This window comes from Nannospalax galili, unplaced genomic scaffold (genome assembly GCF_000622305.1).
Source record: "Nannospalax galili isolate Female #2095 unplaced genomic scaffold, S.galili_v1.0 scaffold1255, whole genome shotgun sequence".
Lineage (NCBI taxonomy): Eukaryota > Metazoa > Chordata > Mammalia > Rodentia > Spalacidae > Nannospalax > Nannospalax galili.
In genome coordinates, this window is record NW_008336359.1 from 828,731 (window position 1) to 843,480 (window position 14,750).

General features: G+C 43.4%; 1 protein-coding gene and 1 non-coding gene across 2 annotated transcripts in view; one reads left to right on the plus strand and one right to left on the minus strand.

The window, feature by feature from the left end:
• Window positions 1–1,392: 1,392 nt before the first annotated feature.
• LOC115070035 lies at window positions 1,393–1,512 on the minus strand. The gene has a single exon (XR_003849241.1). It is a non-coding gene; the product is annotated as a U6atac minor spliceosomal RNA (small nuclear RNA).
• Window positions 1,513–12,926: 11,414 nt separating this feature from the next.
• The window catches only part of Znf483 (zinc finger protein 483), a 17,131-nt gene continuing 15,307 nt past the window's right edge, over window positions 12,927–14,750 (plus strand). The window contains exon 1 of the mRNA XM_008831123.3: window positions 12,927–13,024. The gene's annotated coding sequence lies outside the window, so the exon portion shown is untranslated. The remainder of the gene's footprint in view (window positions 13,025–14,750) is intronic.

A 14,750-nucleotide genomic window follows, 5' to 3' on the forward strand; every position in this document is an offset into this window, starting at 1 on the left:
ACTGCAACCCAGAGCCATGGAAACACAGAGCAGGGGATTTCTATAGAAACCATAAACAGATGTACCAGGAAAGGGTTTGAACAATCTAGGGGATTTCTAGAGTCAGGCAGAGGGCAGCTCTTTCTCAAAGAACAGGGAGGGGGTCTGAGGTGCACTCTCCTTCAGGCACAATTATTATCCTTCTTTTATCCCTACAAACCTTTGATGATGATTGTTAAAATCAGAGATCTAGTTCCACAGATGTTTATTGGACTCAGTTGATGTCTCTCGATAAACCTTATATTACAATTTTAGTTAACCAGACCCCCATAACAACCATTATAGACACAGGGGCTGATGTTTCTATCATAGCTAAACACTTTTGACTTTATTTTATTTATTTATTTATTTATTTATTTATTCATTCATTTATTTATTTTGGTCTTTTTGAGATGGGTCTCCCTGTAGCCCCAGCTTACCCAAAACACAGGCTGACCTTGAACTTAGAGATCCTCCTGCCTCTGCCTCCCAAGTGCCGACATTAAAGTGTGTACCACCACACCCGGCCAATCCTGACTTTCTAATTGGCACACTCATTCTCCAGTTTCAGACATTCAAGGGATTGGTGGTAAAAGCAATCCACTCCATAGTGCCAAAACCCTCTGGGCAACTTTCCAAAATCTAACTATTATTTTTCAACCCTATATTTGGCCTTTACTGTTTTTCCTTTGAGGAAGAGACAAGTTTCAATGAGGTTGTGACTTCTCTATTCCTTAACATCTTGATTATAAGAAAGATTTGCTTTTCCTATACCTAATTTGAATAATCAGATACTCAGGGTTTTCTTATCAATGGAAAGTTCTCCTTCAAGGCATGATTAAGAGTCCCTTCTGTCAGTAGTAGGTAAATAAGGCTATACACCCAATTAGATAAAAGTTTCCTAATACTTATATATTTCATTATAAGGATGATACCTTATTAGCTTCATCAGCTAAAGGTCTAAATCTAACTGATCTATAAGATTTACAAGCCTCATTAAAAACATTTCATTTCGCCCCAGACAAAATTCAGCTGGATGTTCCATATACCAATCTTGGATATATTACCACTAATGTTTTCATTGAGCCTCATAAATTACAATTATCTGTTCCAAAAATGATACATAAAATTCTAATAACTTTTAGGTAATACCAACTGGCTTTGACCTTCTCTGGGAATTCAGAATGCAACTCTTTATCATCTTTTGCCTATCTTTTTTTTGGGGGGGGGTCTTTTTGAGACAGGGTTTCCCTGTAGCCCCAGCTGTCCTGGAACTCACTATGTAGACCAGGCTGGCCTTGAACTCACAGAGATCCACCTGCCTCTGCCTCTCAAGTGGTGGGATTAAAGGCGTGCGCCACCATGCCCAGATAAAAATAACAGTGGTTAGATGCCACGAAGTTGGTGGCAATGTCTTAACCTTATGCTTGTTAGGCCCAAGGGTCTCTTCCATCCTTGTCAAGGGGAGTGCTAACCTCTTCCTTCATACAACAACACTCTTTTGCCTATCTGAAAGCAGATACTGATTTAAATTCACCCCACATTCTAACTCCTCCTGCATTACAGCAGTTGGAACTTGTGGCTAGAGTGATAGAGCAAAGGCTGCTTGTTTGCAGCTGCATAGATCTACCTCCCTGTTTGTTTACTTCCTTTTCCCTTACAGCAGCCACTGGACAATCAGCTCCTGCTTTAGCTATCTCAGAATGGTTATTTCTACCCAATATACCCAAACACAAAATTTTTACACCCAAATCAACAAGGAATTACTCATTCAACAAGGCCAAACCAGACCTATGTAACTCACTAAACAAGATCCTGATATCATCTACCCTTCTACATCCCAAGATAATTTCAAGTTTTTCCTACAGACCTCAGAAGCATGGCAAGTAACTTTTGCTGGGTTTGAGGCAGAAGTTTCTTTTCATCTCCCTCCTCTAAAAACTCTCCGTGGAATTCCATTGTTTCCTATACATATGTTTTCTCCTGTAAGCACACATCCCATTACCAATGCACTAACAATTTTTTAAGATGGAGCCAACAAATAAGGCCAATGAGCCATACATGAAATATTGATAAGGCAGTAGTTCAGCTGCTCTAAGTGTCTCTCAACTGTCTTGGGGAAGGGAGGGGCCTAGTGAATCTTGGTCAATTTTAGAGGCTTCTAAGGGACTTCCCTGCAGGTTGGAATGTTTCAACTCCTCTCAAAACTTCCTGTTGATGGAAGGTTTTATTTCAGAGGAAATTGCTACATACCACCAGTGTATATTTTCTTAAATGTTTAATAAATGACAGAAAATAATATGTATTTTTAAAAAACTTTTTTAATTGCTTTTTACTCTGTGTACATATTCAGGTTTGAATCTGGTCCATGTTTGCTAAGCAAGTACTCTATCTCCAGCCCCTAATTTTTTTGTTTGTTTCTATGACACAGGGTCTTGCTATATTCCTCAGTCTGGCCTTGACCTCTTATGATCAAAAGATCTGTTTGCCTCAGCTTCCCAAGTAGCTGGAGCTACAGGCACTGTTTCTTGTATTTCTTGGATATAGAGATTTTTACCCATGCTGTGGCATGTATTAAGACTGCATTCCTTTTCTTTGTTGAGTAGTATTCTATTGCATGAATGGATAAATAGCAGTTTATCCATTCATCAGTTCTTGACTTTAGAAATAGTTCAAGTTTGTTTTTTTTTAAATATTTTATTTATTATTATTTTTTATGTGTATGTGTGTATTGCCTGCATGTAGGTAAGTGCACTTATGTCGTGCAATGTCTGTGGGGGTCAGAAGAGGCTGTCAAATCCCTGGAACTGGAGTTATAGACAGTTGTTCATGTGGGTGCTGGGATTCAAACCTGGGTGTTCTGTAAGAACAGCCAATGTTCTTAACCACTGAGCCATCTCTCCAGCCCCTTAGTTCAAGGTTTTTAAAAATCATTGTAAGTCTAGCTGGGCATGGTGACACGTGCCTTTAATCCCAGCACTCAGGAGCAGAGGTAGGCAGATCTCTTGAGTACAAGGCCAGCCTGGTCTACATAGTGAGTTCCAGGCCAGCTGGGTCTACAGGGAGACCCTGTCTCAAAAAGATTAAAAAAAAATCATTAGCAGTCTTTGTTTGAAAATATGTCTATTTGTTTATTTTCTGTTGCTATAATAAAATACCTGGAGCTGGGTTCTTATGAAGAAAAAAGGCTAATTTAGCTGGCAGGCTGGAAGTCCAAGATCAGTCACCCTCATCTGTTTAGCCTCTGATGAAGGTCCCCTTGGCATATCAATTGGTCTTACTTTATAACAATCCATTCTCTTGGGAACTCACTCCACAGAACAGCACTAATGCCTTCTGAGGGTAACGCCCACAATTACATGTTTAACTTTATAAGCTTCCTTCCAGTGGGCCCCACCTCCTCTTGAAAGTTCAACCACATTCCTACACTGAGGACCAAGTTTGTAGCATGTGAACCTTTGGTGGACAGAGAACACATCCAAACCATAGCAATACGCTTTCATCTAGATTGGGGTAAAATTCAGCTAAAACAAAAGCCATACTTCTAAGGTTTATATTTCTATTTTGACAAATGTATGCAGACAGACAAATATAATCATGGGACCACTGTCACAGCCAAGCCATAAAGTAGGTCCATCCACTGCTCAAAACATTCACTCAAGCATTTCCTTGTCTCTTGTAGCCCCTGCCAACCAGTCTGATTTTTGCCTCTCTGTCCTTTTAGAATGTGACAGAAATGGGATCACACCAAGTCTTCCCTTTTGTCTTTGACTTCCGCTCACCTAACACACCACTATCTTTGCAATATGGTCATATTTTGCCTTCATCAGTAGTTTATATTCCTTTCTATTGCTGAGTGGTATCTTATTGTGTGAATGTAAGAGTTTATCTGTCACCATTTGGGGTTTGTATACGAAATATCCTCCCTAGACGTGTGTGTTGAAGGCTTAGTTCTCATGCTAGAAATAAAATCTGGGATCCAAGGACCCCACTGATACTGCATAAATACAATCAAAGCAAAAGTAACTCAGCAAAGCAGCTTTTCTGGCTGGGGTCCAACCTCAGTCTTTCCCAGTTGGGTAGTTTTAAAATAACTGGAGCAAAGGAAGTCAAGTAAAAGGGGATAGGAAAAAGGCCATCAAGTTTCAGGAAGGACGTTCCAGGAATGAAGAGGGGAGGGCTTCCTGTAAACAAAAAGTTTTATGAGGTGGGGAAATTACAACATAGTATTACAAAGATTACATTCCTAGAATCATTCTTTTGAAAGAAAGGACTTGAATTCCTTGTAATTATTTCCCTCACTCAGCTGGTGGAACCCTTGAGAGGTGTTTGGATCCTGAGGGCTCTGATTTTATGAATGGCTTCCTCCTCTGATGGCCTCCAAATTGAGATTATTGGAAGGTAGGGATTAGTTAGAAGAAGGAGGAGGTCAGTGGAGATGTACCCTGGGCCCTTTCCTCTCGGTTACTTCCTGGCAGTGGTGAAGTGAACAGCTATTGCCGTGTTTCTGCCTTGCTACTGGACTAAAGCAATAGGCTCAGCTGACCACAGACTGAAACTTCTTGTATTAGTTACTTTTCTGTTCCCATGACCAAGGGAACTTATAAGAGTTTATTTAGCCTACAGTTCCAAAGGGGCAAGAGTTCATCATGGCCGGGAGGCATGGTGGCAGAGGTGGCTGGACTTAGGAACAGAAGCTAAACTCTCACATCTTCAGGCAGGCACAGGAAGCAGAAAGGGACTAGAGATTCCGCAAGGCATAAGAACTCTCTAAGCCTGCCCCCAGTGACATGCTTCCTCCAGCATGGCCACACTTTCTAAGACCTCCCAAAATAGTTCCACCAAGTGGGGACAAAATGTTCAAATACTTGGAGCCCATGGCAGATATTCTCATTCAACCTACCGCACCTCCGAAACAATAAACCAAAAATAAGTCCGTCCTCCATTAAGTTGCTTTTGCTGATACTTTGTCACATTGATTAAAAAGTCAAACACGGGGCCGATGAGATGACTCAGTGGGTAAAGGCATGCACCACCAACCTTGAAAACCTAAGTTTGATTCTGAGGACCCACATGGTGGAAAGAGAGAACTGACTTCTGCAAGTTGTCCTCTACACATGTGCCCCGGCACAAAAGCACATTAGTACACACACACACACACACACACACACACTCACACACACACACACACACACACACACACACACACACAAATCAATGTAGAAACTTTTTTGAGAAAGAATCTTCCTGCAGTTCTAGCTAGCCTGGAGCTTGATATGTAAACCAGGCTGGCATTGATCTCACAATGATCTGCTAGTCTCTGCCTCCCTAGTGCTGGGATTAAAGGCCTGTGCCACCAAATGTAAAAACTTTTAAAAAGAAAGGCCAAACACCTGTGCTAGCATTTGAATTATCTTTAATCTTCAGCAATCATTAGCAAAGCAGTTCCAAACATTTCCACATGGTCTTTTTGAAGATATGTGCTTGGATTTCTCATAAGTAAATACCTAGGAGTGAGACAGCTAGGTTGTATAGTAATTATTTTTAATTAAAAAAAAATTTTTAATTTTTATTTTATGTGTATGAGTGTTATGCCTGCATGTGTGTAAGTGCGCCCATGTCATGCAGTGCCCATGGTGCACAGAAGAGGGCATTGGATCCCCTGGAACTGGAGTTACACTTGGTTAGCCACCATGTGGGTGCTGGGATTTGAACCTGGGTCTTCTGGAAGAACAGTCAGTGTTCTTAACCGCTAAGCCATCTCTCCAGCCCTGTAATTATATAAGTGCTTTGATTATTAAGGCTTGGTTTCCTTCTCCTTTGCACTCCTTTTCTCCTTTTATGACAGTTAACTCTTTTTCTCCTTCATCTAAACTGGATCCCATCATTCATTGCTTCAAACACATGTACTCAACTGCCAGTTCCCCCGTCCAACTCACCCCATACATATAATCCCATCCACTGGTCCAGTCCACTGTCCTGCTTTGTGCCATTGTGGATCTACTTTGTGTGTCTTGAGAAAAATTATCATGTGACATAAATGGTTGGTCTCTAACCTCAGATGGGCCTTTAACTGTGGGAAAATCTTTCCATGTGTTACTGGTCAGCTCATCCTCTTCTCAGCAGCTATCTCTAAACCTCACCTCTTATCAAGCTTCAGCCTCCCTTCCCCACACCCTTCTGCATCTCAGTGAAAAATCTCTCAGACACTGCCAGTTACATATCTCCTTGCATCTGTGCCCTCTCCTACCTTCTCTCCTACTGTTCTGAGGAAGAGAAGGCCTTGCTTCAGCCTGAGTGAGGCTAATCTCTCCATCTGCGCTTCCTCCCAGAGCCTCTTCCTCCCAGAGCCTTTACTTGGTCCGATGCTCCTTGCTCTATATCTTCATCTTCTTTCTCTCTAGTGGGTACTTAATGTTGTTTACAGCTGGCTTGTTTGTTATTTCTTTCCTTCCTTTCTGGAACATGTCACCCTCTGAGGCTCTTCCTATAGCAAGGCAGGAAGGGTTTTGTTTTTTTCTTTTCAGGAGACGGCCAATTCTCCTAGAGAGGAAACCACGGCCTCCAGCTAGCCTAAGGTCCTTGGAGTGCCTCTGAAGCCAGGGAATGGAAGACTTTGTAGTCATGAAACCTTAGGGTGCCAGTGAGGAGGACTTGGTATCCTTGAAGCAGCTCAGACCTTCCAAGCTCAAGGACCTCCAGACCAGATGCCCATGAGCTCTTGGGGTCCTAAGGAGATACTCCAAAGGCTGCCTTTAGTAGACTAAGTCAAGGCTTCAATCAGAAATCCCCACTTGGTGCTGGAGAAATGGCTCAGCAGTTAAGAGCACTAGCTGCTCTTGCAGAGGACCCAGGTTCAGTTCTCAGCACCCACATGGTGGCTAAGAACCACCTATAACTACAGTTCCAGGGGATCCAATGCCCTCTTCTGGCCTCCATGGGCATTCCATGACACAGGTGCATTTAATACATGTAGACAAAACACTCATACATGTAAAATTTAAAAAAAGTTTTGATTTATTTATTTTTATTTTATATGTATAAGTGTTATGCCCACATGTGTGTGAGTGCACCCATGTCATGCAATGCCTGCAGAGGACAGAAGAGGGTGTCAGATCCCCTGGAACTGGAGTTATGGACAGTTGTTAGCCGCCATATGGGTGTTGGGATTTGAACCTGGGTCTTCTGCAAGCGTACCCAGTGCTCTTAACCACTGAACCATCTCTCTAACCCCTCAAATAAATAAATTTTTAAAAATTAAAAAAAGTCCCCTCTCTCAGCTGTAGTATTTTATTACCATTTGGCACAAATAACAATAGTAACTGCTGGGATTCTTCGTTTTGTCTTGACACAGGTTCTTACTATGTTTTCTAGGCTGGCCTCAAACTTGTGATCCTCCTGCTTCAGCCTCAGTGCTTGGATTACAGGTTCAAACCACTGTGTTCAGCTAGTAGCAACAACTTTTAAAAACACCTTCCCTAGGGATAGGGGTGTAGTTCAGTTGATAGAGTGCTCGCTTAACATGCTTAAAGCCTGGGTACAATCCCAAGCATCCCATAAAATCAGCTTGGTGGTTACATACCTTAAATCCCACTCAGGAGGCAAAGGCAGGAGGATCCAGCTATCCTTTGCAATATAGTGAGTTGGAAGCCAGCTTGAACTACCTGAGACCCTAACTTTAAAAAGCAAATTAGCTGGGCATGGTGATCCCAGCAGAGGCAGGCAGATCTCTGTGAGTTCAAGGTCAGCCTGGTCTACATAGTGAGTTCCAGGACAGCTGGGGCTACAGGGAGACCCTGTCTCAAAAAGACCAAAAATAAATAAACAAAAAATAAAAATAAATAAAAAGCAAGTTAAAAAACCCCCACAAAAGGGGCTGGAGAGCTGGGTCAGCAGTTAGGATCACTGGCTGCTCTTTCAGAGGACCCAGGTTTGGTTCTCAGCACCCATATGAAGGCTAACAACCGTCTGTAACTCCAGGTCCAGGGGATCCAGGGATCCGATGCCCTCTTCTGACATCCTCGGGCAGCGCATGACATGGGTACACTCACCTACATGCAGACAATACACACATACATGTAAAATAAAAATAATAAAATTTTTTTTAAACTCCACAAAACAGGGGCTGGAGGGGTAGCTCAGCAGTTAAGAACACTGATTGTTCTTACAGACGACCCAGGTTCGAATCCTAGCACTCACATGACAGCTAATAACTGTCCAGAACTCCAGTTCCAGGGGATCTGACAGTTTCTTCTGTCCTCCGTGGGCATTGCATGACATGGGTGCACTTACCTACATGCAGACAATACACATATACACATAAAACAAAAATAATAAATAAAATATTTTTTTAAAAAACTCCACAAAACAAAATACAAGACCCACCTGCCCTAGACTATTGACTGGAATCCAACCCTGTCTTCTTCTAAAGATGGAGGATGATATACTTCTCCCTAAAAGGCTTCTGCTCTGAGCTGGTTAGCTGCCAATTAGCTATCCAAGTAATCATCTCTGCATTGTGTCTTATTTTCTGATAAAATAGGAAGTGGGAGGTAGTAGGCAGGACCTTGGCTCTTTAGTTTCTTTAAAGTGAGTTGATTCTAGAAGGAAATCAGGAAACCTAGCCAGCTCTTTACAGACACACACAAACACATATATACATCCACATAGTGAACAGATGCTGGGTTAAGGGCTGTAAAATTAGGAAAGCAGTACAAATAAGTCACAGGGGAATGCTATGCAGCAATGAACACAGCTAACTTACAATCATATGCAACAAGTTTGATAAATCATATAGATATAAGGTTGAATGAAAGAAGCCCTCCACAGAGAGTGTGTGTCAACTGAGTTTAGTTAGGAGAATGCAGATTCTAGGATATAGAAACAAGCACAATGATTCCTAAGTTAAGATAGTGGTATCCTTGGAATAGTTATATGGATGGATCCTGCTTTAAAAACAGATCTCTCTGTCTCCCTTCCTCCCCTCCCTCCCTCCCTTCCTCCCTTCCCTCTTTCCCCCAGGATCCACTTCATACATGCTAGGCCACACTCCCAGCCCACTTCTGTACTCTATTGGCTGTGACAAAGGCCACCCTGATTTCAAAGTAACCTCCTACCAAAGGAGGTATATCAACAGTATATTGTAAGAACTTCTTACACACACAACACACACACACACACACACACACACACGTTGCTGTGGTCATCTTTATAAAAATGTAATTACTGCATCATGCATTATCTTTTGTCTTTTCTTCCTGTCCATCAATAGCTGCCGTATCTCCAAATCCTAACACCGTTATCATCTCTTGATTCTCTTATACCATTGATATTTTCCACTGTCAGTTAAACTACCTTTATTTCACATCATCATTAGCTCACATGGATACATGAAACAACCTCCTAATAAGATGAGTCTTTTTACCTCTAGCTTTAGAATTTTCCAATCTATTTTTCATACTGAAGCCAGTACAGTTAAAAAATATTCTTACCATACACTAAATATGGTTCTTATATTTACAGACAAGTAAACTGTACACCACTCATCAAAGAAGCTTCTTTCTGCAACAGATGGAAGTTACTACAGAATACTATAACTGGTCAGACACAGAGAATATTCATCTGAAAGATGCCCAGTCCTAGGTGACATAACCACAGTGGAACCTCTACACCTAAGACTCATAGAACATAGTGGAACAACAGGGGGAGGGGTAGAGAGAAAAGTAGTGCATCGCTCAACTCTCACCAGTTGTTATACAACAGTGTGCGATGTACACAAAAGGCCACAACTGGCCAACTTTTAAAGAATAAGAGACTGCAGAGTGTGTGTCCCTATATAGGATTCTACATCAAACCTCTCCCACCCACAGGGTCGGGGGTGGGGATTGGGTTGGTTCATGAAAATAGGGAAGCAGAAGCTTTCAGGCACTGGAAACTTGCATATGTGAACTTGTGACAATAGTGGCTTCGAGCACAGGACCCACACCAACTCAATCAGACAAGGGCCCAGAGTGAAGCAAGGGAAATGGGTAGCAGGGTGGCCCTAATCTGGGAACTATTGGAGACTGATAACTACTGAGTGAGGAAGAATAGGCCTTACCAATGATCTCTAGATAGGCTGACTAGACTCCAGTGGATGAATTTGCATCAAAGGACATCTGGGTACAAATACTTGACTGGATAGGACTTAACATGTATGGTGGAATACATGAGGTCCAGTAGGGGAGGGGGGATGAATAGGGGAGAAGTGTGAATTTGATTAAGAACTATTGTATGAAATGTACAAAAGCTCAGTAAAAATTTCAAAAAACCCCACACAACCCACCTAAATATTCCTGTTTGCTTATACCATTCAAAGATTCCCATTCCATTTGTCTGTGTGGAGGTTGGAGTACAACTTGTGGGAGTCAGTTTTCTCCTTCCACCATGTGGAGCTCAGGATGGAACTCAGGTAGTCAGACTTGGCAGCAGGTAACCCCTCCCATTGGGTCCTTGCTTGTTTTTTTGTTGTTGTTTGTTTTTGTTTTTTGGGGGGGTGTTGAAGCAGGGTCTCCCTGTGGCCTCAGCTGTCCTGGAACTCACTATGTAGACCAGGCTGGCCTCGAACTCACTGAGATCTGCCTGCCTCTGCCTCCCAAGTGCTGGGGCTACAGGCATGCGCCACCATGCCCAGCTTGCTTGATTTTATATGAAACTAATTAATTTGTCCTTTTCTTATTCCTTACTGATCCTATTCCATCCTTCTTAACCACGACGGTTGCTTTTAATCAAAGTTATAGCTGGGCTACCAGTTCCCAAAAGATGTGACTTTTTTTTCCTAATAATTCAGTTATGATTAGAATGTCGCTTAGTTACAGACAGAATCTTTCAACGAGTAACAGTGTTTCTCAAAGGGTTCAAGCAACACTTGTAACAGACTGGAGAGTAGAAGGACAGGAGAGCCTCAGCTTGTTTCCAAATAAAGAGCACCATGTGATTCACTAAAGTCTGAGAATCACTGATTAAAATGTCTCAAGTTGGCAAGTTAAAATAATGAGCCAATTGTCACGTACTGTTCCTCTGACTTCTTCCTGAGATCCCTTCCATCTTTTGCCTGCTGAGGAGAGGCAGATGCAGGAGAATGTGAGTACTCAGGCTTGGGACTAGCAGAACATCTTCCTGACTGCCAGACAACGGTTTCCTGCTGTCCTCGCTGCTTGCAAAAAGACGTCAGTGATTCATTTAGTTTAAGTCTTCTCTGACTTTTTGAAGTCTCAGAGCCTACTCCTTCAATCTACAATGCCCCCACCCCCAATCCATCCCTGCAAGAGTGAGCTAGTTATGAGAACCCTTCAAACAATCTTTAGGAAGTTTGACCATGCTAGCACTGTTCATATGGTCAACAAATATCCATGGAACACCTACAGGCACCACTGTTGGTACCGTTTTGAGCCTGGAAATACAACAAATAAGAAAACAATCCTTACTGTCTGGATTCATATTCTGATAGTGGAGACAGACAATAAGCAATTAACAAGCTAGAAAATTCTATGAAATGTTTTGTCTTTTTTAAATTGAGCCTTTAAAATTTCATACACTATTTCTCACTCATATCCAGACCCCCTGACAGAGTCTCCCTGTAACCCCAACTGGCCTGGGAACTGGCTATGTAGATCAGGCTGGCCTCAAACTCACAAAGATCTGCCTTGCTCTGCCTCCCAAGTGCTAGGATTAAAGGCATACACAACCACAACCGGCTAAATTCTATGATATGAATAAGGGGAAACAGGAGTGGGATGGGATTCCAGTTCCAGTGGTGTGCTGAGGGAACTCAGTGGGATCATGAGTGGTGGGAGCCGGTGTAAGGCTACCCAGGGAGAGAGTCGCTCAACCAGAACTCTCACAGGTTGGAGGAACAGGGAAAGACTGTGTTGACTAAGACCAGATGAGAGATCAGGGAGGTTGTAGACGGCTACATTGCAGGCCTTATAGGCTTGTAAAGATGTGGAATTTTTACTTGGAGTGAAATGTAAGACTTCCTCAATATGGTAGTTACTTTTAATTGACAGACTCTCGAAGGCTTCTATGGGCGATTATCTTGATTGCCTTCTTTGAGATCAGAAGATCTGCCCCCTGTGGGTGGCATCCTTTTCTGGGGGGGGGGGGGGGGGGGGGGGGGGGGGTGAGGCAGGGCGGAATCCTGGACTGTATAAAAGGAGCAGGCGCTGAGCAGCGGCGTGCATTCACTGCTCTTTGTACCTGATTGTGGGTGCAACATGGCCAGCTAGTTTACACTTCTGCTGTCTTGATTCTGCCTTGCTGGATTGTACCTTGAACTGTGAGCTGAGATGAACCCCCTTTTCCCTTGAGTAACTTTTGTCAGGGTTTTTTATCACAGCAGTGGGAAAATCAACTAAGATACCAGGATTTTAAGTAGTCCTTAAGAGAGACTTAACCTGCCCATTTGGAGTGTGGATAATGGACAAGATAACGAAGGTGAAACCAAGACGCTATTTCAACAGCCCAGGCAAAGCGTGATGGTGCTTTGCCTTGGACCATGGTGGCAGGTGCATTAGTCAGAGGGTTGATAATTCATTTAATTTATTGCAGCGTTGATTTGCACTGAACACATCGCTAATGCTTCCTCGGTGTTTTTTTTTTTTTTTTTTCCACTTTGGATTTTAGGGAAAGGTAGTGATGGGAGGTGAAGAAGATTTGAGGTTGTCATGCAGACAGGACCACAAAGCTCTGAAAACCTTGAAAGGGTTCTAGGCCTCTAAGCCTCTGGCGCAGCAATAATTCAGCAGCTGAGCCCTCCACCCGTTTCCCAGTGGCCATGCGCAACAGGCCAGGTAGGAGCCTATGGAAAACCCAGGACTTTCTGAAAGCTGGGAGAGCGGACTCCGGGAATCGTAGTTCAGAACCTCTGCGCATGCGCAGTGGCTGCCGCGGGCTTGCGCGCGCAGCTGTTGCAGGACAAGGTTCTGGAAGATCCTTGCGGTGCGGCTGGCTGCGGATGGTGCTGCAGGTATCGATCGGTTGTCCCAGGGCCTTAGTTTTGGAGCTCCGCGGCCGCGGGCGAACCCCTGAGATGGGGTGGGACCCGGAGCATCCCACTGCCCCAGTTGCGCTGTGGCTGCTTCTGCAGGAGGCGTGTGCTCCTGCATCCCCGCGCCCTCCCATCTCTCCATCCCTTCCTTCCTCCATCTCTCTCAGCGCCTTAAAACTTCGCCACTGCTGGTATTTTGAGAGAGATAATTCCCAACTATGTTTTCGTGTGGGGGGGGGCTCTCTTACCAGATGTTTAGCAGCATCCTTCCTGTATCTTCCCCAAACCTGTATCCATCCTTCCTTCCGGATCTTGATAAGCAGGAGCGTCTCCAGGCATTGCCAGATGACACCTGTGGGTCAAAATAGCCTCTGCTTTTCTCCCCTGGGTTGCGAATCTCTACCTGCGTCACATTTTCATCGAGGCTCCATTGAAGCAACCTGGAGACGAGGCTGGGCGTGTTTTAGTCACGGAGGAGTCCCGGGTGTCCACAAGGGCGTCAGGAATATGGTGGGCGCCTGGTGTTTAGCAAAGGAGCAAATGACGTCATGCATGCCTTGTGCTGGGTTCTGTGCTAGGAGGTCGGTTATTACTGCCATACCAACTGCAATAGCAAAAGCGTTTCTCCTCTCTTGTCTATTAGTGGAAATAGAACATTCAGGTTGTATTTCCTTCATCTAAGTGCCTGACCTGTGCATGCCTGTTCTCACAGTGCACCATCCCATCTCTGTAGATGCCTAGTCATTTGTGGAATGAAAACATGCATACAACACGGGCCGGGGATGGGGTGTATGGGGGGGGCAGTTTAAAAGGGAGAGGGGAGAGAGAGAGAGAGAGAGAGAGAGAGAGAGAGAGAGAGAGAGAGAGAAAGAAATTGAAACCAGAACCACCCACATGCTAGGCAAGTGTCAACCACAGCCATATCTTCAGCCCTGAGTTAAAATTTGAATATTGAATAAAGGTTTGGTACGAGAAAGAAGACAACATGCCAAGGAAATGAGAGAGAATAGCTCTGCTGCATCTGATAGGAGGATAGGGAGGGGGTGTATTTCTGTATAACTGCAATGTTGATCTAACAGCCAGTGCTTAAAAAGTGAGGTATCTAGCATGTCTGTAGATTGCTCTGCAGTGAACTTGGTCTTAGTTGACTAGTTACAAGCAGGGGTGTGACAGGATCAGCTTTTGAGTGTTAGAATGATCATTTGGCTATAGCATGAGAGTGGATTGAATAAACTTATACTGAGGCATTTCAGTGGGTCAAGATGGAGAGGATCTTAGGATCCTTGCCACGCTTGATGATCGTGTGAAAAGTAAAGGGAAGAGAAAGAAATTTGATAGTCAGATACAAAATCAGACTTTCTGATATCTGGTGGGAATTGTGTAGCTGTTGATTGAAAGGGTACAATTTGTTAAATAAGCTTATGACTTCATCACTTGGAGTAGAGGGATTTTTCTGATTAATTTTGTTTATGAGGAGTATTAAGTCTGAAGTAACTGCTTGGAAAATATCTTTGTCCTTATTTAACTCTCCACCTTTTAACTATAAAGATTATTTAATAAGAATAGTTGGTTGAGCCGGGCGTGGTGGCGCATGCCTTTAATCCCAGCGCTCGCTCAGGCACATCTCTGTGAGTTCAAGGCCAGCCTGGTACACATAGTGAGTTCCAGGACAGCTGGGGTTACAGGGCTGTCTCAAAAGGACCAA